This window comes from Chiloscyllium punctatum, chromosome 23 (assembly GCF_047496795.1).
Source record: "Chiloscyllium punctatum isolate Juve2018m chromosome 23, sChiPun1.3, whole genome shotgun sequence".
NCBI lineage: Eukaryota > Metazoa > Chordata > Chondrichthyes > Orectolobiformes > Hemiscylliidae > Chiloscyllium > Chiloscyllium punctatum.
In genome coordinates, this window is record NC_092761.1 from 44,684,968 (window position 1) to 44,710,090 (window position 25,123).

The following is a 25,123-nucleotide window of genomic DNA, read 5'->3' on the forward strand; positions in this document are numbered from 1 at the left end:
CTCCTTCTCCCCTGTCTCCTTCCCCCTTCCTTCCCGTCTCTTGTTGTTCCTTCCTTCCCCCCTCTCCTTCTCCCCTCTCTCCTCCCCCCTTCCTTCCCCTCTCTCCTTCACCACTCTCTCCTTCAGCCATCTCTCCTTCCCCCTTCCTCCTCCCCTCTCCTTCTCCCCTCTCTCCGTCCCCCTTCCTTGCTCCTCCTTCCCCCCATCTCTCCTTCCCCTCTCCTTCCCCCTCTCCTTCACCACTCTCTCCTTCCCCCCTCTCTCCTTCCCCTTTCCTTCTCCCCTCTCCCTTTCCCCCTTCCTTCCCCTCTCTCCTTCTCCCCCTCCTTCCCGGTCTCCTTCCACCCTCTCCTTCACCACCCTCTCCTTCTCCCCTCTCTCCTTCCCCCGTCTCTTTTCCGCCTCTCCTTCCCCCCGTCTCCTTCACCACTCTCTCCTTCACCACTCTCTCCTTTTCCCCTCTCCCCTTCCCCCGCTCCCTCCCCACCTCCTTCCCCCCTCTCCTGCACCACACTCTCATTCTCCCCTCTCTCCTTCCCCCTTCCTTACCCTTTCTCCTTCTACCCTCTCTCCTTCCACTCTCCCCTTCTTCCGTGTCTCCTTCCCCCTTCCTTTCCCCCCTCCTTCTTCCCTCTCACCTTCCCCCTCTCCTTCCCCCTGTCTCCTTCACCACTCTTTCCTTTTCCCCTCTCTCTTTCCCCATTCCTTCCCCCCTCTCCTTCTCCATTCTCTCCTTCTTCACTCTCTCCTTCCCCACTCTGTCCTTCCCCCTCTCCGTCCCCCCTCACCTTCACAACTCTCTCCCTCTCTCCTTCCCCTTCACCTTCCCCCTCTCCTTCACCACTCTCTCCTTCTCCCCTCTCTTCTTCCCCCCTCTCCTTCACCACTCTCTCCTTCTCCCCTCAATCCTTCCCCACCTCTCCTTCCCCACCACACCTTCACCACTCTCTCCTTCTCCCCTCAATCCTTCCCCACCTCTCCTTCCCCCTCTCCTTTCCCCCCTCACCTTCACCACTCTCTCCTTCTCCCCTCAATCCTTCCACCCCTCCTTCCCCCCTCTCCTGCACCATTCTCTCATTCTCCCCTCTCTCCTTCCCCCTCTCCTTCCCCCCTCACCTTCACCACTCTCTCCTTCTCCCCTCAATCCTTCCACCCCTCCTTCCCCCATCTCCTGCACCATTCTCTCATTCTCCCCTCTCTCCTTCCCCCTACTTTCCCCTCGCTCCTTCTCCCCTCTCTCCTTCGCCCTTCCTTACCCTTTCTCCTTCTCCCCTCTCTCTTTCCCTCTTCCTTCCACTCTCCCCTTCTCCCCTTCCTTCTTCCCTCTCACCTTCCCCGTCTCCTCCCCCTCTCCTTCTCCCCTCTCTCCTGCCCCTTCCTTCCCCTCTTTCCTTCACAACTCTCTCCTTCCCTCCTCCCTCTTTCTCCACCTCTCCTTCCCCTTCCTTCCCCTCTCTCCTTCTCCCTTCCTTCCCCTCTCCTTCCCCACTCCTTCTCGCCTCTTACCTTCTCCCCTCGCTCCTTCCATATTCCATTCCCTCTCTCCTTCTCCCTTGTCTGCTTCCCCATTCTTTCCCCTCTTTCCTTCACCACTCTCTCCTTCCCCCCTCTCCTTCTCCCCTCTCTCCTTCCGTCTTCCTTTCCCTCTCTCCATCTCTACCTCTCCTTCCCCTGTCCTCACCCTCTTCCCTCCCCGCCTCACTCCTTCTCCACCTCTCCTTCCCCGTTCCATCCCCTCACTCCTTCCCGCCTCTCTCCTTCTCCCTTCTTTCCTTCCCTCCTTCTCCCCCTTCTTCCCGGTGTCCTTCCACCCTCTCCTTCACCACTCTCTCCTTCTCCCCTCTCTCCTTCCCCCGTCTCTCTTCCCCCTCTCCTTCCCCCCCCTCACCTTCACTACTCTCTCCTTCTCTCCTTTCTTCTTCCACGTCTCCTTCCCCCCGACTCCTTCACCACTCTCTCCTTCTCCCCTCTCTCCTTCCCCACTCTCTCCTTCTCCCCTCTCTCCTTCCCCTTCACCTTATCCCTCTCCTTCATCACTCTCTCCTTCTCCCCTCAATCCTTCTCCACCTCTCCTTCCCCCTCTCCTTTCCCCCCTCTCCTTCACCACTCTCTCCTTCACCCCTCTCCCCTTCCCCCCCTACTTCCCCCTCTCCTTCCCCCCCTCTCCTGCACCACTCTCTCATTCTCCCCTCTTTCCTTCCCCCTTCTTTCCCCTCTCTCCTTCTCCCCTCTCTCTTTCTCCCCTCGCTCCTTTCCACTTCCTTACCCTTTCTCCTTCTCCCCTCTCTCCTTCCCCCTTCCTTCCACTCTCCCCTTCTTCCGTGCTCCTTCCCCCTTCCTTTCCCCCCTCCTTCTTCCCTCTCACCTTCCCCCTCTCCTTCCACCCTCTCCTTCACCACTCTCTCCTTCTCCCCTCTCTCCTTCCCCCATCTCTCTTCCCCCTCTCCTTCCCCCCCTCACCTTCACTACTCTCTCCTTCTCTCCTTTCTTCTTCCACGTCTCCTTCCCCCCGACTCCTTCACCACTCTCTCCTTCTCCCCTCTCTCCTTCCCCTTATCCCTCTCCTTCATCACTCTATCCTTCTCCCCTCAATCCTTCTCCACCTCTCCTTCCCCCTCTCCTTTCCCCCCTCTCCTTCACCACTCTCTCCTTCTCCCCTCTCCCCTTCCCCCCCTACTTCCCCCTCTCCTTCCCCCCCTCTCCTGCACCACTCTCTCATTCTCCCCTCTTTCCTTCCCCCTTCTTTCCCCTCTCTCCTTCTCCCCTCTCTCTTTCTCCCCTCGCACCTTTCCCCTTCCTTACCCTTTCTCCTTCTCCCCTCTCTCCTTCCCCCTTCCTTCCACTCTCCCCTTCTTCCGTGCTCCTTCCCCCTTCCTTTCCCCCCTCCTTCTTCCCTCTCACCTTCCCCCTCTCCTTCCCCCTGTCTCCTTCACCACTCTCTCCTTTTCCCCTCTCACTTTCCCCATTCCTTCCCCCCTCGCCTTCTCCATTCTCTCCTTGTCCACTCTCTTCTTCCCCACTCTGTCCTTCCCCCTTCCATTCCCTCTCCCTTCCCCTTCCTTCTCGACTCTCTCTTTCCCCCTTCCGTTCTCGACTTCCCCCACTCCCTCCTTCCCCCCCTCCTTCCCCCCTCTCCTTCTCTCATTCTCCCTCTCCTTCCCCCCTCTCCTTCCCCTCTCTCCTTCCCCTTCCTTCCCCTCTCTCCTTCTCCCCTCTCTCTTTCCCCATTCCTTCCCCTCTCTCCTTTCCCCTCTCCTTCCCCTGTCATCTTCGCGACTCTTTCCTTCTCCCCTCTCTCTTTCCACATTCCTTCCACTCTCTCCTTCCCCACTCTCTCCTTCCCCTCTCCTTCCCCCCTTACTTTCACCACTCTCTCCTTCTCCCCTCTCTCCTTCCCTTCACCTTCCCCTCTCCTTCTCCACTCTCTCCTTCTCCCCTCTCTTCTTCCCCTTCTCCTTTCCCCCCTCTCCTTCACCACTCTCTCCTTCTCCCCTCTCCCCTTCCCCCCCTACTTCCCCCTCTCCTGCACCACTCTCTCATTCTCCCCTCTTTCCTTCCCCCTTCTTTCCCCTCTCTCCTTCTCCCCTCGCACCTTCCCCCTTCCTTACCCTTTCTCCCTCTCCCCTCTCTCCTTCACCCTTCCTTCCACTCTCCCCTTCTTCCGTGCTCCTTCCCCCTTCCTTTCCCCCCCTCCTTCTTCCCTCTCACCTTCCCCCTCTCCTTCCCCCCTGTCTCCTTCACCACTCTCTCCTTTTCCCCTCTCACTTTCCCCATTCCTTCCCCCCTCGCCTTCTCCATTCTCTCCTTCTCCCCTCTCTCCTTCCCTTCACCTTCCCCTCTCCTTCACCACTCTCTCCTTCTCCCCCTCTCCTTCCCCCTCTCCTTCACCACTCTCTCCTTCCCCACTCTCTCATTCCCCCGCTCCTTCCCCTCTCTCCTTCACGACTCTCTCCTTCTCCTCTCTCTCCTTCCCCCCTTCCATTGCCTATCCTTCCCCCTTCCTTCTCCCCATCCTTCTCCACTCTCTGTTTCCCCCTTCCCTTCTCTCCTTCCACCATTACCTCCTCCCCCCTTCTCCCCCTCTACTTCCCCTCCTCCTTTCCCCTCTCCTTCTCCTCTCTCTCCTCCCCCTTCCTTCCCCTCTCTCCTTCGCCCCTCCTCCCCCTCTCCTTCCTCCCTCACTCCTTCCCCCCTCTCTCTTTCTCCACCTCTACTTCCCCCTTTCTTCCACTCTCTCCTTACCCCATCTCTTTTTCCCCCTCTCCTTCTCCTCTCTCTCCTTCCCCCTTCCTTCCCCCATCCTTTCCTCTCTCTCCTTTTCCCCCTCTCCTCCCCCTTCCTTCCCCTCTCTCCTTCCCCCTCCTCCCCCTCTCCTTCCTCCCTCACTCCTTCCCCCCTCTCTCTCTTTCTCCACCTCTACCTCCCCCTTTCTTCCACTCTCTCCTTACCCCATCTCTTTTTCCCCCTCTCCTTCTCCTCTCTCTCCTTCCCCCTATCTTCCCCCCATCCTTTCCTCTCTCCTTCTCCCCCCCTCCTCCCCCTCTACTTTCCCCCTCTCTCCTTCCCCCCTCCTTCTCCTCTCTCCTACCCCTCTCTCTGCTTCTCCCCTCTCTCCTTTCCCTGCCTTCCCCTCTCTCCTTCCCCACTTCTCTCTTTCTCCCCTCTCTCCTTCCCACCCCCTTCCCCTCTCTCCTCCCCCCTTCCTTCCCTTCTGTCCTTTTCCACTCTCTCCTTCCCCCTCTCCTTCCCCCCTCACTTTCACCACTCTCTCCTTCCCCTCTCTCCTTCCCCCTCTCTCCTTCACCGCTCTCTCCTTCACCGCTCTCTCCTTCTCCCTTCCTTCCCCCTATCCTTTCCTCTCTCTCCTTCTCCCCCCTCTCCTCCCCCTCTCCTTTCCCCCTCCCTCCTTCTCTCTCCTTCCCCACTTCTCCCCTTTCTCCTTCCAACCCCCTTCCCCTCTTTCTGTTTCCCCTCTCTCCTCCCCCCTTCCTTCCTCTCTCTCCTTCTCCACTCTTTCCTTTCCCCTTCCTTCCACTTTCTCCTTATCCCCCATTCCTTCTCCCCTCTCTCCATGCCCTTCCTTCTCCTCTCTCTCCTTCCCCCTTCCTCCTACTCTCTCCTACCACCTCTCCCCCCACTCCTTCTCCCCACTCTCCTTCTACACCATCTCGTCCCCTCTTCCTTCCCCCTTCTGCTTCTCGCTTCTCTCCTTCCCCCCGCTCCTTCCCCCCTCTCTCTCCTTCCCTCTTCTTTCCCCCTCTTCTTTTTCCCACACTCCTTCCCCTCTTTCCTTCTCTACTCTCTTCTTCTCCGCCTCTCCTTCCCCCTTCCCTCACCTCTCTCCTTTCCCCACCTCTCCTTTCCCAGTCTCTCCTTCTCCCCTCTCTCCTTCCCTCTTCCTTCCCTTGTCCTTACCCTCTTCCCTCCCCGCCTCTCTCCTTCTGCACCTCTCCTTCCCCCTTCTATCTCCTCTCTCCTTCCCCCATCTCTCCTTCCCCCATCTCTCCTTCCCGCCTCTCCTTCCCCCGTCTCCTTCACCACTCCCTCCTTCTCCCCTCTCTCCTTCACCCTTCCTTCCCCTCTCTCCTTCCCCCACTCTCTGCTTCTCCCCTCTCTCCTTCCACCCACTCCTTCACCACTCTACCCTTCTCCACTCTCTCCTTCCCCCCTTCCCCCCTCTCTCCATCTCCCCACCTCTCCTTTCCCCTTTCTTTCCCCCCACCTTCTCCTCTCTCTCGTTCCCCCCTCCTTCCCCCTTCCTCCTCGTCTCTCCTTTCTCCTTCCTACCCCATTTCCTTCCCCCACTCTCTCCTTGCCCGCTCTCGCCTTCTCCCCTCTCTCCTCCCCCCCTCTCCTTCACCACTCTATCCTGCTCCCCTCTCTCCTTCCCCTTTCCTTCCCCCCTTGCTCCTTCCACACCTTCCCCCCTCTCTCCTTACCCCTCTCCTTCCCCTCTCTCCTTCCTCCTTCCTTCCACTCTCCCCTTTTCCCCTGTCTCCTTCCACCTTCCTTCCTTTCCCCACCTCCTTCTCCCCTGTCTCCTTCCCCCTTCCTTCCAGTCTGTTGTTGTTCCTTCCTTCCCCCCTCTCCTTCTCCCCTCTCTCCTTCCATCTTCCTTCCCCTCTCTCCTTCTCCTCTCTCTCCTTCCGCCTTCCTTCTCCACTCACTCTTTCCCCATTCATTCCCCTCTCTCCTTCGCCCTTCTCTCCTTCCCCCTCTCCGACCTCACTCTCTCCTTCCCCCTTCTCCTTCACCACTCTTTCCTTCTCCCCTCTCTCCTTCCCCCCTCACCTTCACCACTGTCTCCTTCTCCACTCTCTCCTTCCCCACTCTCTCCTTCCCCCTCCCCCTCACCTTCACCACTCTCATTCTCCCCTCTCTCCTTCTCCCATCTCTCCTTCTCCCATCTCTCCTCCCCCTCCCTTCCCCCTCTCCTCCCCCCTCTCCTTCTCCCCTCTCTCCTTCCATCTTCCTTCCCCTCTCTCCTTCTCCTCTCACTCCTTCCGCCTTCCTTCTTCACTCACTCTTTCCCCATTCATTCCCCTCTCTCCTTCGCCCTTCTCTCCTTCCCCCTCTCCGACCTCACTCTCTCCTTCCCCCTCTCCGACCTCACTCTCTCCTTCCCCCTCTCCTTCCGCCCTCTCCTTCACCACTCTTTCCTTCTCCCCTCTCTACTTCCCCCCTCACCTTCACCACTATCTCCTTCTCCACTCTCTCCTTCCCCACTCTCTCCTTCCCCCTCCCCCTCACCTTCACCACTCTCATTCTCCCCTCTCTCCTTCTCCCATCTCTCCTTCTCCCCTCTCTCCTCCCCCTCCCTTCCCCCTCTCCTCCCCCCTCTCCTTCTCCCCTCTCTCCTTCCCCTTTCCTTCCCCCCTTGCTCCTTCCACACCTTCCCCCCTCTCTCCTTACCCCTCTCCTTCCCCTCTCTCCTTCCTCCTTCCTTCCACTCTCCCCTTTTCCCCTGTCTCCTTCCACCTTCCTTCCTTTCCCCACCTCCTTCTCCCCTGTCTCCTTCCCCCTTCCTTCCAGTCTGTTGTTGTTCCTTCCTTCCCCCCTCTCCTTCTCCCCTCTCTCCTTCCATCTTCCTTCCCCTCTCTCCTTCTCCTCTCTCTCCTTCCGCCTTCCTTCTCCACTCACTCTTTCCCCATTCATTCCCCTCTCTCCTTCGCCCTTCTCTCCTTCCCCCTCTCCGACCTCACTCTCTCCTTCCCCCTTCTCCTTCACCACTCTTTCCTTCTCCCCTCTCTCCTTCCCCCCTCACCTTCACCACTGTCTCCTTCTCCACTCTCTCCTTCCGCCTCCCCCTCACCTTCACCACTCTCATTCTCCCCTCTCTCCTTCTCCCATCTCTCCTTCTCCCCTCTCTCCTCCCCCTCCCTTCCCCCTCTCCTCCCCCCTCTCCTTCTCCCCTCTCTCCTTCCATCTTCCTTCCCCTCTCTCCTTCTCCTCTCACTCCTTCCGCCTTCCTTCTTCACTCACTCTTTCCCCATTCATTCCCCTCTCTCCTTCGCCCTTCTCTCCTTCCCCCTCTCCGACCTCACTCTCTCCTTCCCCCTCTCCTTCCGCCCTCTCCTTCACCACTCTTTCCTTCTCCCCTCTCTACTTCCCCCCTCACCTTCACCACTGTCTCCTTCTCCACTCTCTCCTTCCCCACTCTCTCCTTCCCCCTCCCCCTCACCTTCACCACTCTCATTCTCCCCTCTCTCCTTCTCCCCTCTCTCCTTCTCCCCTCTCCTTCTCCCCTTTCTCCTTCCCCCTTCCTTCTCCTTTCTTCTTCTCCTCTCTCTCTTTCCCCCTTCCTTCTCCTCACTCTCCTTCTCCCCTCACTCCTTCCGCCTTCCTTCCACTCTCCCCTTCTCCCCTGTCTCCTTCCATCTTCCTTCCTTTCCCCACCTCCTTCTCCCCTCTCTCCTTCCACCTTCCTTCCCCTCTCTCCTTCACCACTCTCTCCTTCAGCCCTCTCTCCTTCCCCCTTCCTCCTCCCCTCTCCTTCTCCCCTCTCTCCGTCCCCTTCCTTGCTCCTCCTTCCCCCCTTTCTCCTTCCCCTCTTCTTCCCCCTCTCCTTCACCACTCTCTCCTTCTCCCCTCTCTCCTCCCCCCTTCCTTCTCCCCTCTCCTTGTCCCCTCTCTCTTTCCCCCTTCCTTTGCCTCTCTCCTTCTCCCCCTCCTTCCCGGTCTCCTTCCACCCCCTCCTTTACCACTCTCTCCTTCTCCACTCTCTCCTTCCCCCATCTCTCTTCCCCCCTCCTTCCCCCCCTCACCTTCACTACTCTATCCTTCTCTCCATTCTTCTTCCCCGTCTCCTTCACCACTCTCTCCTTCTCCCCTCTCTCCTTCCCCACTCTCCTTCCCCCCTCACCTTCACCACTCTCTCCTTCTCCCCTCAATCCTTCCCCACCTCTCCTTCCCCCTCTCCTTCACCACTCTCTCATTCTGCCCTCTCCCCTTCTCCCCTCTCTCCTTCCCCCTTCCTACTCCCCTCTCCTTATTCCCTCACTCTTTCCCCCTTCCTTCGCCTCTCTCCTTCTCCCCCTCCTTCCCGGTCTCCTTCCACCCTCTCCTTCACGACTCTCTCAATCTCCCTTCTCTCCTTCCCCCGTCTCTCTTCCCCCTCTCCTTCCCCCCCTCACCTTCACTACTCTCTCCTTCTCTCCTTCTTCCCCGTCTCCTTCCCCCCTCAACTTCACCACTCTCTCCTTCTCCCCTCAATCCTTCCCCACCTCTCCTTCCCCCTCTCCTTTCCCCCCTCACCTTCACCACTCTCTCCTTCTCCCCTCAATCCTTCCACCCCTCCTTCCCCCCTCTCCTGCACCATTCTCTCATTCTCCCCTCTCTCCTTCCCCTTTTCTTCCTCTCTCTCCTTCCCCCCATCCCTCTCTCTACTTCTCCCCTCTCTCCTTCTGCCTTCCTTCTCCCCTCTCCTTCTCCCCTCTCTCTTTCCCCATTCATTCCCCTCTCTCCTTCGCCCTTCTCTCCTTCCCCCTCTCCTACCTCCCTCTCTCCTTCCCCCCTCGCCTTCTCCACTTTCTCCTTCTCCCTTGTCCTTCTCCTCTCTCTCTTTCCCCCTTCCTTCTCCCCTTTCTCCTTCTCCCCTCGCACCTTCCCCCTTCCTTACATTTTCTCCTTCTCCCCTCTCTCCTTCCCCCTTCCTTCCACTCTCCCCTTCCGTGCTCCTTCCCCCTTCCTTTCCCCCCCTCCTTCCTCCCTCTCACCTTCCCCCTCTCCTTCCCCCTGTCTCCGTCACCACTCTCTCCTTTTCCCCTCTCACTTTCCCCATTCCTTCCCCCCTCTCCTTCACCACTCTCTCCTTCTCCCCTCACTCCTTCCCCCTCTCCTTCACCACTCTCTCCTTCCCCACTCTCTCATTCCCCCTCTCCTTCCCCTTTCTCCTTCACGACTCTCTCCTTCCCCCCTTCCATTGCCTATCCTTCCCCCTTCCTTCTCCCCATCCTTCTCCACTCTCTGTTTCCCCCTTCCCTTCTCTCCTTCCACCATTACCTCCTCCCCCCTTCTCCTCTCGCTCCTTCTCCCTCTCCTTCCTCCTTTCTCATTCTCCCTCTCCTTCCCCCTCTCCTTCTCCTCTCTCTCCTCCCCCTTCCTTCCACTCTCTCCTTCTACACTCTCTCCTTCCTCCCTCCTACACCCTCTCCTTCTCCCCCCTCTCCTTCCCCCCCTCCTTTCCCCTCTCCTTCTCCTCTCTCTCCTCCCCCTTCCTTCCCCTCTCTCCTTCCCCCTTCCTCCCCCTCTCCTTCCTCCCTCACTCCTTCCCCCCTCTCTCTTTCTCCACCTCTACTTCCCCCTTTCTTCCACTCTCTCCTTACCCCATCTCTTTTTCCCCCTCTCCTTCTCCTCTCTCTCCTACCACCTCTCCCCCAACTCCTTCTCCCCACTCTCCTTCTACACCATCTCGTTCCCTCTTCCTTCCCCCTTCTGCTTCTCGCCTCTCTCCTTCCCCCCGCTCCTTCCCCCCTCTCTCTCCTTCCCTCTTCTTTCCCCCTCTTCTTTTTCCCACACTCCTTCCCCTCTTTCCTTCTCTACTCTCTTCTTCTCCGCCTCTCCTTCTCCCCTCTCTCCTTCCCCCGTCTCCTTCACCACTCCCTCCTTCTCCCCTCTCTCCTTCACCCTTCCTTCCCCTCTCTCCTTCCCCCACTCTCTGCTTCTCCCCTCTCTCCTTCCACCCACTCCTTCACCACTCTACCCTTCTCCACTCTCTCCTTCCCCCCTCTCTCCATCTCCCCACCTCTCCTTTCCCCTTCCTTTCCCCCCACCTTCTCCTCTCTCTCGTTCCCCCCTCTCCTTCCCCCTTCCTCCTCGTCTCTCCTTTCTCCTTCCTACCCCATTTCCTTTCCCCACTCTCTCCTTGCCCGCTCTCGCCTTCTCCCCTCTCTCCTCCCCTCTCTCCTTCACCACTCTATCCTTCTCCCCTCTCTCCTTCCCCTTTCCTTCCCCCCTTGCTCCTTCCACACCTTCCCCCCTCTCTCCTTACCCCTCTCCTTCCCCTCTCTCCTTCCTCCTTCCTTCCACTCTCCCCTTCTCCCCTGTCTCCTTCCACCTTCCTTCCTTTCCCCACCTCCTTCTCCCCTGTCTCCTTCCCCCTTCCTTCCAGTCTGTTGTTGTTCCTTCCTTCCCCCCTCTCCTTCTCCCCTTCTCCTTCCATCTTCCTTCCCCTCTCTCCTTCTCCTCTCTCTCCTTCCGCCTTCCTTCTCCACTCACTCTTTCCCCATTCATTCCCCTCTCTCCTTCGCCCTTCTCTCCTTCCCCCTCTCCGACCTCACTCTCTCCTTCCCCCTCTCCTTCCGCCCTCTCCTTCACCACTCTTTCCTTCTCCCCTTTCTCCTTCCCCCCTCACCTTCACCACTGTCTCCTTCTCCACTCTCTCCTTCCACACTCTCTCCTTCCCCTCCCCCTCACCTTCACCACTCTCATTCTCCCCTCTCTCCTTCCCCCCTCTCTCCTTCTCCCCTCTCTCCTTCTCCCCTCTCTCCTCCCCCTCTCCTCCGCTGTCTCCTTCTCCCCTTTCTCCTTCCCCCTTCCTTCTTCTCCTCTCTCTCTTTCCCCCTTCCTTCTCCTCACTCTCCTTCTCCCCTCACTCCTTCCGCCTTCCTTCCACTCTCCCCTTCTCCCCTGTCTCCTTCCACCTTCCCTCCTTTCCCCACCTCCTTCTCCCCTGTCTCCTTCCCCCTTCCTTCCCGTCTCTTGTTGTTCCTTCCTTCTCCCCCTCTCCTTCTCCCCTCTCTCCGTCCCCTTCCTTGCTCCTCCTTCCTCCCCTTTCTCCTTCCCCTCTCCTTCCCCCTCTCCTTCACCACTCTCTCCTTCTCCCCTCTCTCCTCCCCCCTTCCTTCTCCCCTCTCCTTATCCCCTCACTCTTTCCCCCTTCCTTTGCCTCTCTCCTTCTCCCCCTCCTTCCCGGTCTCCTTCCACCCCCTCCTTCACCACTCTCTCCTTCTCCACTCTCTCCTTCCCCCGTCTCTCTTCCCCCTCTCCTTCCCCCCCTCACCTTCACTACTCTATCCTTCTCTCCATTCTTCTTCCCCGTCTCCTTCACCACTCTCTCCTTCTCCCCTCTCTCCTTCCCCACTCTCTCCTTCCCCACTCTCCTTCCCCCCTCAACTTCACCACTCTCTCCTTCTCCCCTCAATCCTTCCCCACCTCTCCTTCCCCCTCTCCTTCACCACACTCTCATTCTGCCCTCTCTACTTCTCCCCTCTCTCCTTCCCCCTTCCTACTCCCCTCTCCTTATTCCCTCACTCTTTCCCCCTTCCTTCGCCTCTCTCCTTCTCCCCCTCCTTCCCGGTCTCCTTCCACCCTCTCCTTCACGACTCTCTCAATCTCCCTTCTCTCCTTCCCCCGTCTCTCTTCCCCCTCTCCTTCCCCCCCTCACCTTCACTACTCTCTCCTTCTCTCCTTCTTCCCCATCTCCTTCCCCCCTCAACTTCACCACTCTCTCCTTCTCCCCTCAATCCTTCCCACCTCTCCTTCCCCCTCTCCTTTCCCCCCTCACCTTCACCACTTCTCTCCTTCTCCCCTCAATCCTTCCACCCCTCCTTCCCCCCTCTCCTGCACCATTCTCTCATTCTCCCCTCTCTCCTTCCCCTTTTCTTCCTCTCTCTCCTTCCCCCCATCCCTCTCTCTCCTCTCCCCTCTCTCCTTCTGCCTTCCTTCTCCCCTCTCCTTCTCCTCTCTCTCTTTCCCCATTCCTTCCCCTCTCTCCTTCGCCCTTCTCTCCTTCCCCCTCTCCTACCTCCCTCTCTCCTTCCCCCCTCGCCTTCTCCACTTTCTTCTTCTCCTTTCTTCTCCCTTGTCTTCTCCTCTCTCTCTTTCCCCTTCCTTCTCCCCCCTCTCCTTCTCCCCTCACTCTTTCCTCCTTCCTTCCACTCTCCCCTTCTCCCTTGTCTCCCTCCACCTTCCTTCATTTCCCCAACTCCTTCTCCCCTGTCTGCTTCCCCCTTCCATCCCGTCACTCGTTATTCCTTCCGTCCCCCCCTCCTCCCCTCTCTCCTCCCCCCTTCCTTCCCCTCTCTCCTTCACCACTCTCTCCTTCAGCCTCTCTCCTTCCCCTTCCTCCTCCCCTCTCCTTCTCCCCTCTTCCTTCCCCCTCACCTTCCTTCTCTCCTTCACCACTCTCTCCTTCTCCGCTCTCTCTTTCCCCCCTTCCATTCCCTGTCCTTTCCCCTTCCTTCTCCACTCTCTCTTTCCCACTTCCCTCTCTCCTTCCCCATTCCCTCCTCCCCCCTTCTCCCCTCTCTCCTTCTCCCTCTCCTGCCCCCCTCTCCTTCTCCTCTCTCTCCTACCCCTTCCTTCCTCTCTCTCCTTCTACCCTCTCTCCTTCCCCCCTCCTACCCCCTATCCTTCACTACTCTCTCCTTCCCCCCTCTCTCTTTCTCCACCTCTTTCCCTGTTCCCTTCTCTCCTTCCCCCACTCCCTTCTTCCCCCCTCCTTCTCCTTCCCCCCTCTTTTTCCCTTTCCTTCTCCTCTCTCTCCTCCCCCTTCCTTCCCCACTCTCCTTCCCCCTCTCCTCCTTTCTCTCTCCTTCCCCTCTCGCTCTTTCTCCACCTCTACTTCCCCCTTTCTTCCCCTCTCTCTCCTTACCCCATCTCTCTTTCCCCCTCTCCTTCTCCTCTCTCTCCCCTTCCCCCCTTCCTTCCCCCTATCCGTTCCTCTCTCTCCTTCTCCCCCCTCTCCTCCCCCTCTCCTTTGCCCTCTCTCCTTCCCCCTTCCTTCTTCTCTCTCCTACCCCTCTCTCTGCTTCTCCCCTCTCTCCTTTCCCTGCCTTCCCCTCTCTCCTTCCCCACTTCTCTCCTTCTCCCCTCTCTCCTTCCCACTCCCTTCCCTCTCTCCGTTTACCCCCCCCTCCCCCCCCCCTCCTCCTCCCCCCCTTCCTTCCCCTCTGTCCTTCTCCACTCTTTCCTTTCACCTTCCTTCCACTTTCTCCTTATCCCCCTCTCCTTCTCCCCTCTCTCCACGCCCTTCCTCCCCTCTCTCCTTCCCCTTCCTCCTCCTCTCTCTTTCTCCCCTCTCTCCTTCCCGCTCTCCTCCCACCTCTCCTTCTCCCCACTCTCCTTCTACACTCTCTCGTCCCCTCTTCCTTCCCCCTCTCCTTCTCGCCTCTCTCCTTCCCCCTTCCTTCTTTTCTCTCCTTCCCCCCCATCTCTCCTTCCCCCATCTCTCTCCTTCGCCCTCTCCTTCCCCATACCTTCCCCCTCTCCTTTTTCCCTCTCTCCTTCCCTACTCTTTCCCATCTTTCCTTCTCCGCTCTCTTCTTCTCCAACTCTTCTTCCCCCTTCTTCCCTCTCTCCTTACCCCATCTCGCCTTTCCCACTCTCTCCTTCTCCCTTCCTTCCCCCTCTCCTTCCCCCCTCACCTTCATCATTATTTCCTTCTCCCCTCTCTCCTTCCCCCTCTCCTCCCCCTCTCTTCTCCGCTTTCTCCTTCTCCCTTCTCTCCTTCCCCCTTCTTTCCCCTCTCTCCTTCTCCCCTCTCTCCTTCCCCTCTCCTTCCCCCTTCCTTCTCCCCTCTCCTACTCCCCTCGCTCCTTCACCGTTCCTTCCCCCTTCCTTCTCCCCTCTCCTACTCCCCTCGCCTCCTTCCCCGTTCCTTCCACTCTCCCCTTCTCCCTGTCTCCTTCCCCCTTCTTTCCGCCTCCTTCTTCCCTCTCACCTTCCCTGTCTCCTTCCTGCCTCTCCTCCCCCCCCCTCTCCTTGCCCCTTCCTTCCCCTCTTTCCTTCACCATTCTCTCCTTCCCCCCTCCCTCTTTATCCCTCTCCTTCCCCTCTCCTCCTCCCCTCTCTCTTCCCCATTCATTCCCCTCTCTCCTTCGCCCTTCTCTCCTTCCCCCTCTCCTACCTCCCTCTCTCCTTCCCCCTTGCCTTCTCCACTTCTTCTTCTCCCTTCCTTCTCACTTCTCCTTCTCCTCTCTCTCTTTCCCCCTTCCTTCTCCCCCCTCTCTTCTCCCCTCTCTCCTTCCTCCTTCCTTCCACTCTCCCCTTCTCTCTTGTCTCCTTCCACTTCCTTCCTTTCCCCACCCTCCTTCTCTCCTGTCTCCTTCCCCTTCCATCCGTCACTCGTATTCCTTCCGTCCCCCCCTCCTCCCTCTCTCCTCCCCCCTTCCTTCCCCTCTCTCCTTCTCCTCCTCTCCTTCTCCTTTCCTTCCCCTCTCTCCTTCACCACTCTCTCCTTCAGCCTCTCTCCTTCCCCCTTCCTCCTCCCCTCTCCTTCTCCCCTCTCTCCTTCCCCCTCACCTTCCCTTCTCTCCTTCACCACTCTCTCCTTCTCCGCTCTCTCTTCCCCCCTTCCATTCCCTGTCCTTTCCCCTTCCTTCTCCCCTCCTTCTCCATTCCTCTTTCCCCCTTCCCTTCTCTCCTTCCCTATTCCCTCTCCCCCTTCTCCCTCTCCTTTCCCCTCTCCTTCCCCCATTCCTCCTCCCCCTTCTCCTCTCTCTCCTTCTCCCTCTCCTTCCCCCTTCTCCTTCTCCTCTCTATCCGACCCCTTCCTTCCCCTCTCTCCTTCTCCCTCTCTCCTTCCCCCTCCTACCCCCTCTCCTTCCCTACTCTCTCCTTCCCCCTCTCTCTTTCTCCACCTCTTCCCCTTCCCTTCTCTCGTTCCCCACTCCCTTCTTCCCCCCTCTTTTTCCCTTTCCTTCTACTCTCTCTCCTCCCCCTTCCTTCCCCACTCTCTCCCCCTCTCCTTCCTTTCTCTCTCCTTCCCCTCTCTCTCTTTCTCCACCTCTACTTCTCCCTTTCTTCCCCTCTCTCCTTCCCCATCTCTCTTTCCCCCCTCTCCTTCTCCTCTCTCTCCTTCCCCCTTCCTTCCCCCTATCCGTTCCTCTCTCTCCTTCTCCCCCTCTCCTCCCCTTCCTTTGCCCTCTCTCCTTCCCCCTTCCTTCTTCTCTCTCCTACCCCCCTCTCTGCTTCTCCCCTCTCTCCTTTCCCTGCCTTCCCCTCTCTCCTTCCCCACTCTCTCCTTCTCCCCTCTCTCCTTCCCACTCCCTTCCCCTCTCTCCGTTACCCTCTCTCCTCCCCCCTTCCTTCCCCTCTGTCCTTCTCCACTCTTTCCTTTCACCTTCCTTCCACTTTCTCCTATCCCCTCTCCTTCTCCCCTCTCCCACGCCCTTCCTTCCCCTCTCTCCTTCCCCCTTCCTCCTCCTCTCTCTTTCACCCCTCTATCCTCCCCTCTCCTCCCACCTCCTTCTCCCCACTCTCCTTCTACACCCTCTCGTCCCTCTTCCTTCCCCTCTCTTCTCGCCTCTCTCCTTCCCCTTCCTTCTTTTCTCTCCTTCCCCCCCATCTCTCCTTCCCCATCTCTCTCCTTCGCCCCTCTCTCCATCCCCCCTACCTTCCCCCTCTCTCCTTCCCTACTCTTACCCATCTTTCCTTCTCCCTCTCTTCTTCTCCAACTCTTCTTCCCCTTCCTTCCCCTCTCTCCTTACCCCATCTCGCCTTTCCACTCTCTCCTTCCCCCTTCCTTCCCCTCTCCTTCCCCCCTCACCCTCATCTATTTCCTTCTCCCCTCTCTCCTTCCCCCTCTCCTTCTCCCCTTTCTCCTTCTCCCTTCTCTCCTTCCCCCTTCTTTCCCCGCTCTCCTTCTCCCCTCTCTCCTTCCCCTCTCCTTCCCCCTTCCTTCTCCCCTCTCCTACTCCCCTCGCTCCTTCCCCGTTCCTTCCCCCTTTCTTCTCCCCTATCCTACTCCCCTCGCTCCTTCCCCGTTCCTTCCACTCTCCCCTTCTCCCCTGTCTCCTTCCCCCTTCCTTTCCGCCCTCCTTCTTCCCTCTCACCTTCCCAGTCTCCTTCCCGCCTCTCCTTCTCCCCTCTCTCCTTGCCCATTCCTTCCCCTCTTTCCTTCACCATTCTCTCCTTCCCCCCTCCCTCTTTATCCACCTCTCCTTCCCCTCTCTCTCCTTCCCCCCTCCCTCTCGCCTCTTTCCTTCTCCCCTCTCTCCTTCCATCTTCCATTCCCTCTCTCCTTCTCCCCTCTCCTTCTCCCCTCTCTCTTTCCCCATTCATTCCCCTCTCTCCTTCGCCATTCTCTCCTTCCCCCCTTGCCTTCTCCACTTTCTCCTTCTCCCTTCCTTCTCCCTTCTCCTTCTCCTCTCTCTCTTTCCCCCTTCCTTCTCCCCCCTCTCCTTCTCACCTCTCTCCTTCCTCCTTCCTTCCACTCTCCCCTTCTCCCTTGTCTCCTTCCACCTTCCTTCCTTTCCCCACCTCCTTTTCCCCTGTCTCCTTCCTCCTTCCATCCCGTCACTCGTTATTCCTTCCGTCCCCCCCTCCTCCCCTCTCTCCTCCCCATCTCTCCTTCTCCTCCTCTCCTTCTCCCTTCCTTCCCCTCTCTCCTTCACCACTCTCTCCTTCAGCCCTCTCTCCTTCCACCTTCCTCCTCCCCTCTCCTTCTCCCCTCTGTCCTTCCCCATCACCTTCCCTTCTCTCCTTCACCACTCTCTCCTTCTCCACTCTCTCTTTCCCCCTTCCCTTCTCTCCTTCCCCATTCCCTCCTCCCCCCTTCTCCCCTCTCTCCTTCTCCCTCTCCTTCCCCCATTCCCTCCTCCCCCTTCTCCTCTCTCTCCTTCTCCCTCTCCTTTCCCCTTCTCCTTCTCCTCTCTCTCTCCTACCCCTTCCTTCCCCTCTCTCCTTCTACCCTCTCTCCTTCCCCCCTCCTACCCCCTCTTCTTCCCTACTCTCTCCTTCCCCCCCTCTCTTTTTACACCTCTTTCCCCATTCCCTTCTCTCCTTCCCCCACTCCCTTCTTCCCCCCTCTTTTTCCCTTTCCTTCTCCCCTCTCTCCTTCCCCCTCTCCTCCCCCTCTCCTTCTCCCCTTTCTCCTTCTCCCTTCGCTCCTTCCCCCTTCTTTCCCCGCTCTCCTTCTCCCCTCTCTCCTTCCACTCTCCTTCCCCCCTCTCCTACTCCCCTCGCTCCTTCCCCGTTCCTTACCCTTTCTCCTTCTCCCCTCTCTCCTTCCCCCTTCCTTCCACTCTCCCCTTCTCCCCTGTCTCCTTCCCCCTTCCTTTCCCCCCGCCTTCTTCCCTCTCACCTTCCCCGTCTCCTTCCTCCCTCTCTCCTTGCCCCTTCCTTCCCCTCTTTCCTTCACAACTCTCTCCTTCCACCCTCCCTCTTTCTCCACCTCTCCTTCCCCTTCCTTCCCCTCTCTCCTTCTCCCATCACTCCTTCCCCCTTCCTTCCCCTCTCCTTCCCCCCTCCTTCTCGCCTCTTTCCTTCTCCCCTCTCTCCTTCCATCTTCCATTCCCTCTCTCCTTCTCCCCTGTCTGCTTCCCCCTTCCTTCCCCTCTTTCCTTCACCACTCTCTCCTTCCCCCCTCTCCTTCTCACCTCTCTCCTTCCCTCTTCCTTCCCCTCTCTCCATCTCTACCTCTCCTTCCCCTGTCCTTACCCTCTTCCCTCCCCGCTTCTCTCCTTCTCCACCTCTCCTTCCCCCTTCCATCCCCTCTCTCCTTCCCCCATCTCTCCTTCCCGCATCTCTCCTTCTCCCTTATTTCCTTCCCCCCTCCTTCCCCTTCTCCTTCCCCCCTCTCCTTCACCACACTCTCCTTCTCCACTCTCTCCTTCCCCCTTCCTTCCCCTCTCTCCTTCCCCCACTCTCTCCTTCCCCCCTCTCTCCATCTCCCCTCTCTCCTTCCCCCTTCCGTTCCCCCCTCCTTCTCCTCTCTTTCCTTCCCCCCTCTCCTTCCCCCTTCCTTCTCGTCTCTCCTTTCTCCTTCCTTCCCCATTTCTTTCCCCCACTCTCTCCTTCCCCCCTCTCCTTCTCCCATCTCACCTTCCCCCCTCTCCTTCACCACTCTATCCTTCTCCCCTCTCTACTTCCACTTTCCTTCCCCCCTCTCTCCTTCCACACCATCCCCCCTCTCTCCATCCCCCCTCTCTCCTTCCCCCTCTCTCCTTCCCCCCTCTCTCCTTCTCCCCTCTCTCCTTCCACCTTCCTTCTCCCCTCTCCTTCTCCCCTCTATCTTTCCCCATTCATTCCCCTCTCTCCTTCGCCCTCTCTCCTTCACCCTCTCCTTCCGTCCTCTCCTTCACCACTCTCTCTTTCTCCCCTCTCTCCTTCCCCCCTCACCTTCACCACTCTCTCTTTCTCCCCTCTCTCCTTGCCCCCTTCCTCCCTCTCACCTCTCTCCTTCTCCCCTCTCTCATCCCCCTCCCTTCCCCCTCTCCTTCTCCGCTCTCTCCTTCTCCTCTCTCTCTTTCCCCCTTCCTTCTCCCCACTCTCCTTCTCCCCTCTCTCCTTCCTTCCACTCTCCCCTTCTCCCCTCTCTCCTCCTCCCTTCCTTCACCTCTCTCCTTCTCCCCTCTCTCCTTCCCCCTTCCTTCCACCCTCTCCTTCACCACTCTCTCCTTCTCCCCTCTCTCCTTTCCCCATCTCTCTTGCCCCTCTCCTTCACTACTCTCTCCTTCTCTCCCCTTCCTTCCCCGTCTCCTTCCACCCTCTCCTTCACCACTCTCTCCTTCTCGCCTCTCGGCTTCCCCTGTCTCTCTTCCCCCTCTCCTTCCCCCCCTCACCTTCACCACTCTCTCCTTCTCCCCCTCTCCTTCCCCTCTCACCGTCACCACACTCTCCTTCTCCCCTCTCTCCTTCCCCTTCACCTTCTCCCTCTCCTGCACCACTCTCTCATTCTCCCCTCTCTCCTTCCCAGGTCTGTCTTCCCCCTCTCCTTCCCCCCCTCACCTTCACTACTCTCTCCTTCTCTCCTCTCTCCTTCCCCCCGTCTCTTTCTCCCATCTCTCCGTCCCCCTCTCCTTCCCCCCTCACCTTCACCACTCTCTCTTTCTCCCCTCTCTCCTTCCCCTTCACCTTCTCCCTCTCCTTCATCACTCTCTCCTTCTCCCCTCTCTCCTTCCCCCCCCTCTCCTTCCCCCCCCTCTCCTTCCCCCCCCCTCTCCTTCCCCCTCTCCTTCACCACTCTCTCATTCTCCCCTCTCTCCTTCCCCCTTCTTTCCCCTCTCTCCTTCCCCCTCCTTCCCCCCTCTCCTTCTCCCCTTGCTCCTTCCACCTTCCTTCCCCTCTCTCCTTCTCACATCACTCCTTCCCCCTTCCGTCCCTTCCCCTCTCCTCTCTGCTTCCCCCTTCCTTCCCCTCTTTCCTTCACCACTCTCTTCTTTCCTCCTCTCCTTCTTCCCTCTCTCCTTCCCTCTTCCTTCCCCTCTCTCCATCTCCACCTCTCCTTCCCCTGTCCTTACCCTCTTTCCTCCCCGCCTCTCTCCTCCTCCACCTCTCCTTCCCCCTTCCATCCCCTCTCTCCTTCCCCCATCTCTCCCTCCCCGCCTCTCTCTCCTCGTCCACCTCTACTTCCCACTTCCATCCCGGCTCTCCTTCCCCCCTCACCTTCACCACTCTCTCTTTCTCCCCTCTCTCCTTCCTCCCTTCCCCCCTTACCTTCACCACTCTCTCTTTCTCCCCTCTCTCCTTCCCCCTTTCCCCCCTCTCCCCTCTCTCCTTCTATCCTCTCTCCTCCCCCTCCCTTCCCCCTCCCCTTCTCCGCTCTCTCCTTCTCACCTTTCTCCTTCCCCCTTCCTTCTCCCTTCTCCTTCTCCTCTCTCTCTTTCCCCCTTCCTTCTCTCCACTCTCCTTCTCCCCTCTCTCCTTCCTCCTTCCTTCCACTCTCCCCTTCTCCCCTCTTTCATCCCCCCTTCCTTCCCCTCTCTCCTTCTCCCCTCCTTGCCCTCTCTCCTTCACCACTCTCTCCTTCAGCCCTCTCTCCTTCCCCCTTCCTTGCTCCTGCTTCCCCCTTCCTTATCCCCTCTCTCTCTTTCCTCCTTCCTTCCCCTCTCTCCTTCTCCCCCTCCTTCCCCATCTCCTTCCACCCTCTCCTTCACCACTCTCTCCTTCTCCCCTCTCTCCTTCCCCCGTCTCTCTTGCCCCTCTCCTTCCCCCCCTCACCTTCACTACTCTCTCCTTCTCCCCTCTCTCCTTCCCCTCTCCTTCCCTTCTCTCTTCCCCCTATCCTTCCATCCTCTCCTTCACCACTCTCTCCTTCTCCCCTCTCTCCTTCCCCCTCTCTCCTTCCCCACATCCTTTCCATCCTCTCCTTCACCACTCTCTCCTTCTCCCCTCTCTCCTTCCCCCGTCTGTCTTCCCCTCTCCTTCCCCCCCTCACCTTCACTACTCTCTCCTTCTCTCCTCACTCCTTCCCCGTCTCCTTCCCCCCGTCTCTTTCTCCCCTCTCCTTCCCCCTCACCTTCACCACTCTCTCTTTCCCCCCTCTCTCCTTCCCTTTCACCTTCTCCCTCTCCTTCATCACTCTCTCCTTCTCCCCTCTCTCCTTCCCCCCTCTCCTTCCCCCCCTCTCCTTCACCATTCTCTCATTCTCCCCTCTCTCCTTCCCCCTCCTTCCCCCCTCTCCTTCTCCCCTCGCTCCTTCCACCTTCCTTCCCCTCTCTCCTTCTCCCATCACTCCTTCCCCCTTCCGTTCCTTCTCCTCCCCTCTCTGCTTCCCTCTCCTTCCCCTCTTTCCTTCACCACGCTCTCCTTCCCCCTCTCCTTCTCCCCTCTCACCTTCCCCCTTCCTTCTCGTCTCTCCTTTCTCCTTCGTGACCCATTTCCTTCATCCCCTCTCTCCTCCCATCTCTCCTTCCCCTTTCCTTCCTCCCTCTCTCCTTCCCCACCTTCCCCCCTCTTTCCTTCTCACCTCTCTCCTTCTCCCCTCTCTCCTTCCGCCTTCCTTCTCCCCTCTCTCTTTCCCCATTCATTCCCCTGTCTCTTTTGCCCTTTTCTCCATCGCCCTCTCCTACCTCCCTCTCTCCTTCCGCCCACTCCTACATCACTTTCTCCTTCCCCCCTCTTCTTCCCACCTCGCTTTCAGCACTCTCTCCTTCCTCCCCTCTCTCCTTCCCCCCTTCCCCCTCCCTCCTTCTCCCCACTCTCCTTCCCCCCTTCCCCCTCCCTCCCTCTCACCTCTCTCCTTCTCCCCTCTCTCCTTCCCCCCTCTCCTTCCCCCTCTCCTTCCCCCCTCTTCTTCACCACTCTCTCATTCTCCCCTCTCTCCTTCCCCCTCCTTCCCCTCGCTCCTTCCACCTTCCTTCCCCCTCTCTCCTTCTCCCATCACTCCTTCCCCCTTCCGTCCCTTCTCCTCCCGTCTCTGCTTCCCTCTTCCTTCCCCTCTTTCCTTCACCACTCTCTCCTTCCCCCCCTCTCCTTCTCCCCTCTCTCCTTCCCTCTTCCTTCCCCTCTCTCCATCTCCACCTCTCCTTCCCTGTCCTTGCTCTCTTTCCTCCCGCCTCTCTCCTCCTCCACCTCTCCTTCCCCTTCCATCCCCTCTCTCCTTCCCCCATCTCTCCCTCCCGCCACTTTCCTTCTCCCTTCTCTCCTTCCCCCTTCCTTCCCCTCTCTCCTTCCCCCCTCCTACCCCCTCTTCTTCCCTACTCTCTCCTTCCCCCCCTCTCTTTTTACACCTCTTTCCCCATTCCCTTCTCTCCTTCCCCCACTCCCTTCTTCCCCCCTCTTTTTCCCTTTCCTTCTCCCCTCTCTCCTTCCCCCTCTCCTCCCCCTCTCCTTCTCCCCTTTCTCCTTCTCCCTTCGCTCCTTCCCCCTTCTTTCCCCGCTCTCTTTCTCCCCTCTCTCCTTCCCCTCTCCTTCCCCCCTCTCCTACTCCCCTCGCTCCTTCCCTGTTCCTTACCCTTTCTCCTTCTCCCCTCTCTCCTTCCCCCTTCCTTCCACTCTCCCCTTCTCCCCTGTCTCCTTCCCCCTTCCTTTCCCCCCGCCTTCTTCCCTCTCACCTTCCCCGTCTCCTTCCTCCCTCTCTCCTTGCCCCTTCCTTCCCCTCTTTCCTTCACAACTCTCTCCTTCCACCCTCCCTCTTTCTCCACCTCTCCTTCCCCTTCCTTCCCCTCTCTCCTTCTCCCATCACTCCTTCCCCCTTCCTTCCCCTCTCCTTCCCCCCTCCTTCTCGCCTCTTTCCTTCTCCCCTCTCTCCTTCCATCTTCCATTCCCTCTCTCCTTCTCCCCTGTCTGCTTCCCCCTTCCTTCCCCTCTTTCCTTCACCACTCTCTCCTTCCCCCCTCTCCTTCTCACCTCTCTCCTTCCCTCTTCCTTCCCCTCTCTCCATCTCTACCTCTCCTTCCCCTGTCCTTACCCTCTTCCCTCCCCGCTTCTCTCCTTCTCCACCTCTCCTTCCCCCTTCCATCCCCTCTCTCCTTCCCCCATCTCTCCTTCCCGCATCTCTCCTTCTCCCTTATTTCCTTCCCCCCTCCTTCCCCTTCTCCTTCCCCCCTCTCCTTCACCACACTCTCCTTCTCCACTCTCTCCTTCCCCCTTCCTTCCCCTCTCTCCTTCCCCCACTCTCTCCTTCCCCCCTCTCTCCATCTCCCCTCTCTCCTTCCCCCTTCCGTTCCCCCCTCCTTCTCCTCTCTTTCCTTCCCCCCTCTCCTTCCCCCTTCCTTCTCGTCTCTCCTTTCTCCTTCCTTCCCCATTTCTTTCCCCCACTCTCTCCTTCCCCCCTCTCCTTCTCCCATCTCACCTTCCCCCCCTCTCCTTCACCACTCTATCCTTCTCCCCTCTCTACTTCCACTTTCCTTCCCCCCTCTCTCCTTCCACACCATCCCCCCTCTCTCCATCCCCCCTCTCTCCTTCCCCCTCTCTCCTTCCCCCCTCTCTCCTTCTCCCCTCTCTCCTTCCACCTTCCTTCTCCCCTCTCCTTCTCCCCTCTATCTTTCCCCATTCATTCCCCTCTCTCCTTCTCCTCTCTCTCCTTCTCCCTCTCCTTCCCCTCTCTCTCCTCCCCCTTCCTTCCCCTCTCTCCTTCTACCCCCTCTCCTTCCCCACTCTCTCCTTCTCCCCCTCTCTTTCTCCACCTCTTTCCCACTTCCCTTCTCTCCTTCCCCCACTCCCTTCTTCCCCCTCCTTCTCCCCTTCTCCTTCCCCCTCTCTTTCTCCTCTCTCTCCTCCCCCTTCCTTCCCTACTCTCCTTCCCCCCTCCTCCGCCCTCTCCTTCCTCTCTCTCTCCTTCCCCCCTCTCTCTTTCTCCACCTCTACTTCCCCCTTTCTTCTCCTCTCTCCTTACCCCATCTCTCTTTCCCCCCTCTCCTTCTCCTCTCTCTCCTTCCCCCTTCTTTCCCCCTATCCTTTCCTCTCTCTCCTTCTCCCCCACTCCTCCCCCACTCCTTCTCCCCTCTCTCCTTCCCCCCTCTCTCCTTCCCCCTTCCTTTTTCTCTCTCCTACCCCTCTCTCTGCTCCTTCCCTCTCTCCTTTCCCTGCCTTCCCCCTCTCCTTTCCCACTTCTCTCCTTCTCCCCTCTCTCCTTCCCACTCCCTTCCCCTCTCTCCTTCCCCCTTCCTTCCCCTCTCTCCTTCCCCCACTCTCTCCTTCACCCTCTCTATTTCTCCACTGCTCCTTCCCCTTACTGCCCCTCTCTCCTTCTCCCATCACTCCTTCCCCGTTCCTTCCCCTCTCCTTCTCCCCTCTCTCCTTCCCCCCACCTTCTCGCCTCTTTCCTTCTCCCCTCTCTCCTTCCATCTTCCTTCCCCTCTCTCCTCTCTGCTTCCCCCTTCCTTCCCCTCTTTCCTTCACCACTCTCTTCTTCCCCCTTCTCCTTCTCCCCCTCTCCTTCTCTCTTCCTTCCCCTCTCTCCATCTCCACCTCTCCTTCCCCTGTCCTTACCCTCATTCCTCCCTGCCTCTCTCCTTCTCCCCTCTCTCCTTCCTCCCTTCCCCCCTTACCTTCACCACTCTCTCTTTCTCCCCTCTCTCCTTCCCCCTTTCCCCCCTCTCCCCTCTCTCCTTCTATCCTCTCTCCTCCCCCTCCCTTCCCCCTCCCCTTCTCCGCTCTCTCCTTCTCACCTTTCTCCTTCCCCCTTCCTTCTCCCTTCTCCTTCTCCTCTCTCTCTTTCCCCTTCCTTCTCTCCACTCTCCTTCTCCCCTCTCTCCTTCCTCCTTCCTTCCACTCTCCCCTTCTCCCCTCTTTCATCCCCCCTTCCTTCCCCTCTCTCCTTCTTCCCTCCTTGCCCTCTCTCCTTCACCACTCTCTCCTTCAGCCCTCTCTCCTTCCCCCTTCCTTGCTCCTGCTTCCCCCTTCCTTATCCCCTCTCTCTCTTTCCTCCTTCCTTCCCCTCTCTCCTTCTCCCCCTCCTTCCCCATCTCCTTCCACCCTCTCCTTCACCACTCTCTCCTTCTCCCCTCTCTCCTTCCCCCGTCTCTCTTACCCCTCTCCTTCCCCCCCTCACCTTCACTACTCTCTCCTTCTCCCCTCTCTCCTTCCCCTCTCCTTCCCTTCTCTCCTTCCCCCTATCCTTCCATCCTCTCCTTCACCACTCTCTCCTTCTCCCCTCTCTCCTTCCCCTCTCTCCTTCCCCACATCCTTCCATCCTCTCCTTCACCACTCTCTCCTTCTCCCCTCTCTCCTTCCCCCGTCTGTCTTCCCCCTCTCCTTCCCCCCCTCACCTTCACTACTCTCTCCTTCTCTCCTCACTCCTTCCCCGTCTCCTTCCCCCCGTCTCTTTCTCCCCTCTCCTTCCCCCTCACCTTCACCACTCTCTCTTTCCCCCCTCTCTCCTTCCCTTTCACCTTCTCCCTCTCCTTCATCACTCTCTCCTTCTCCCCTCTCTCCTTCCCCCCTCTCCTTCCCCCCTCTCCTTCACCATTCTCTCATTCTCCCCTCTCTCCTTCCCCCTCCTTCCCCCCTCTCCTTC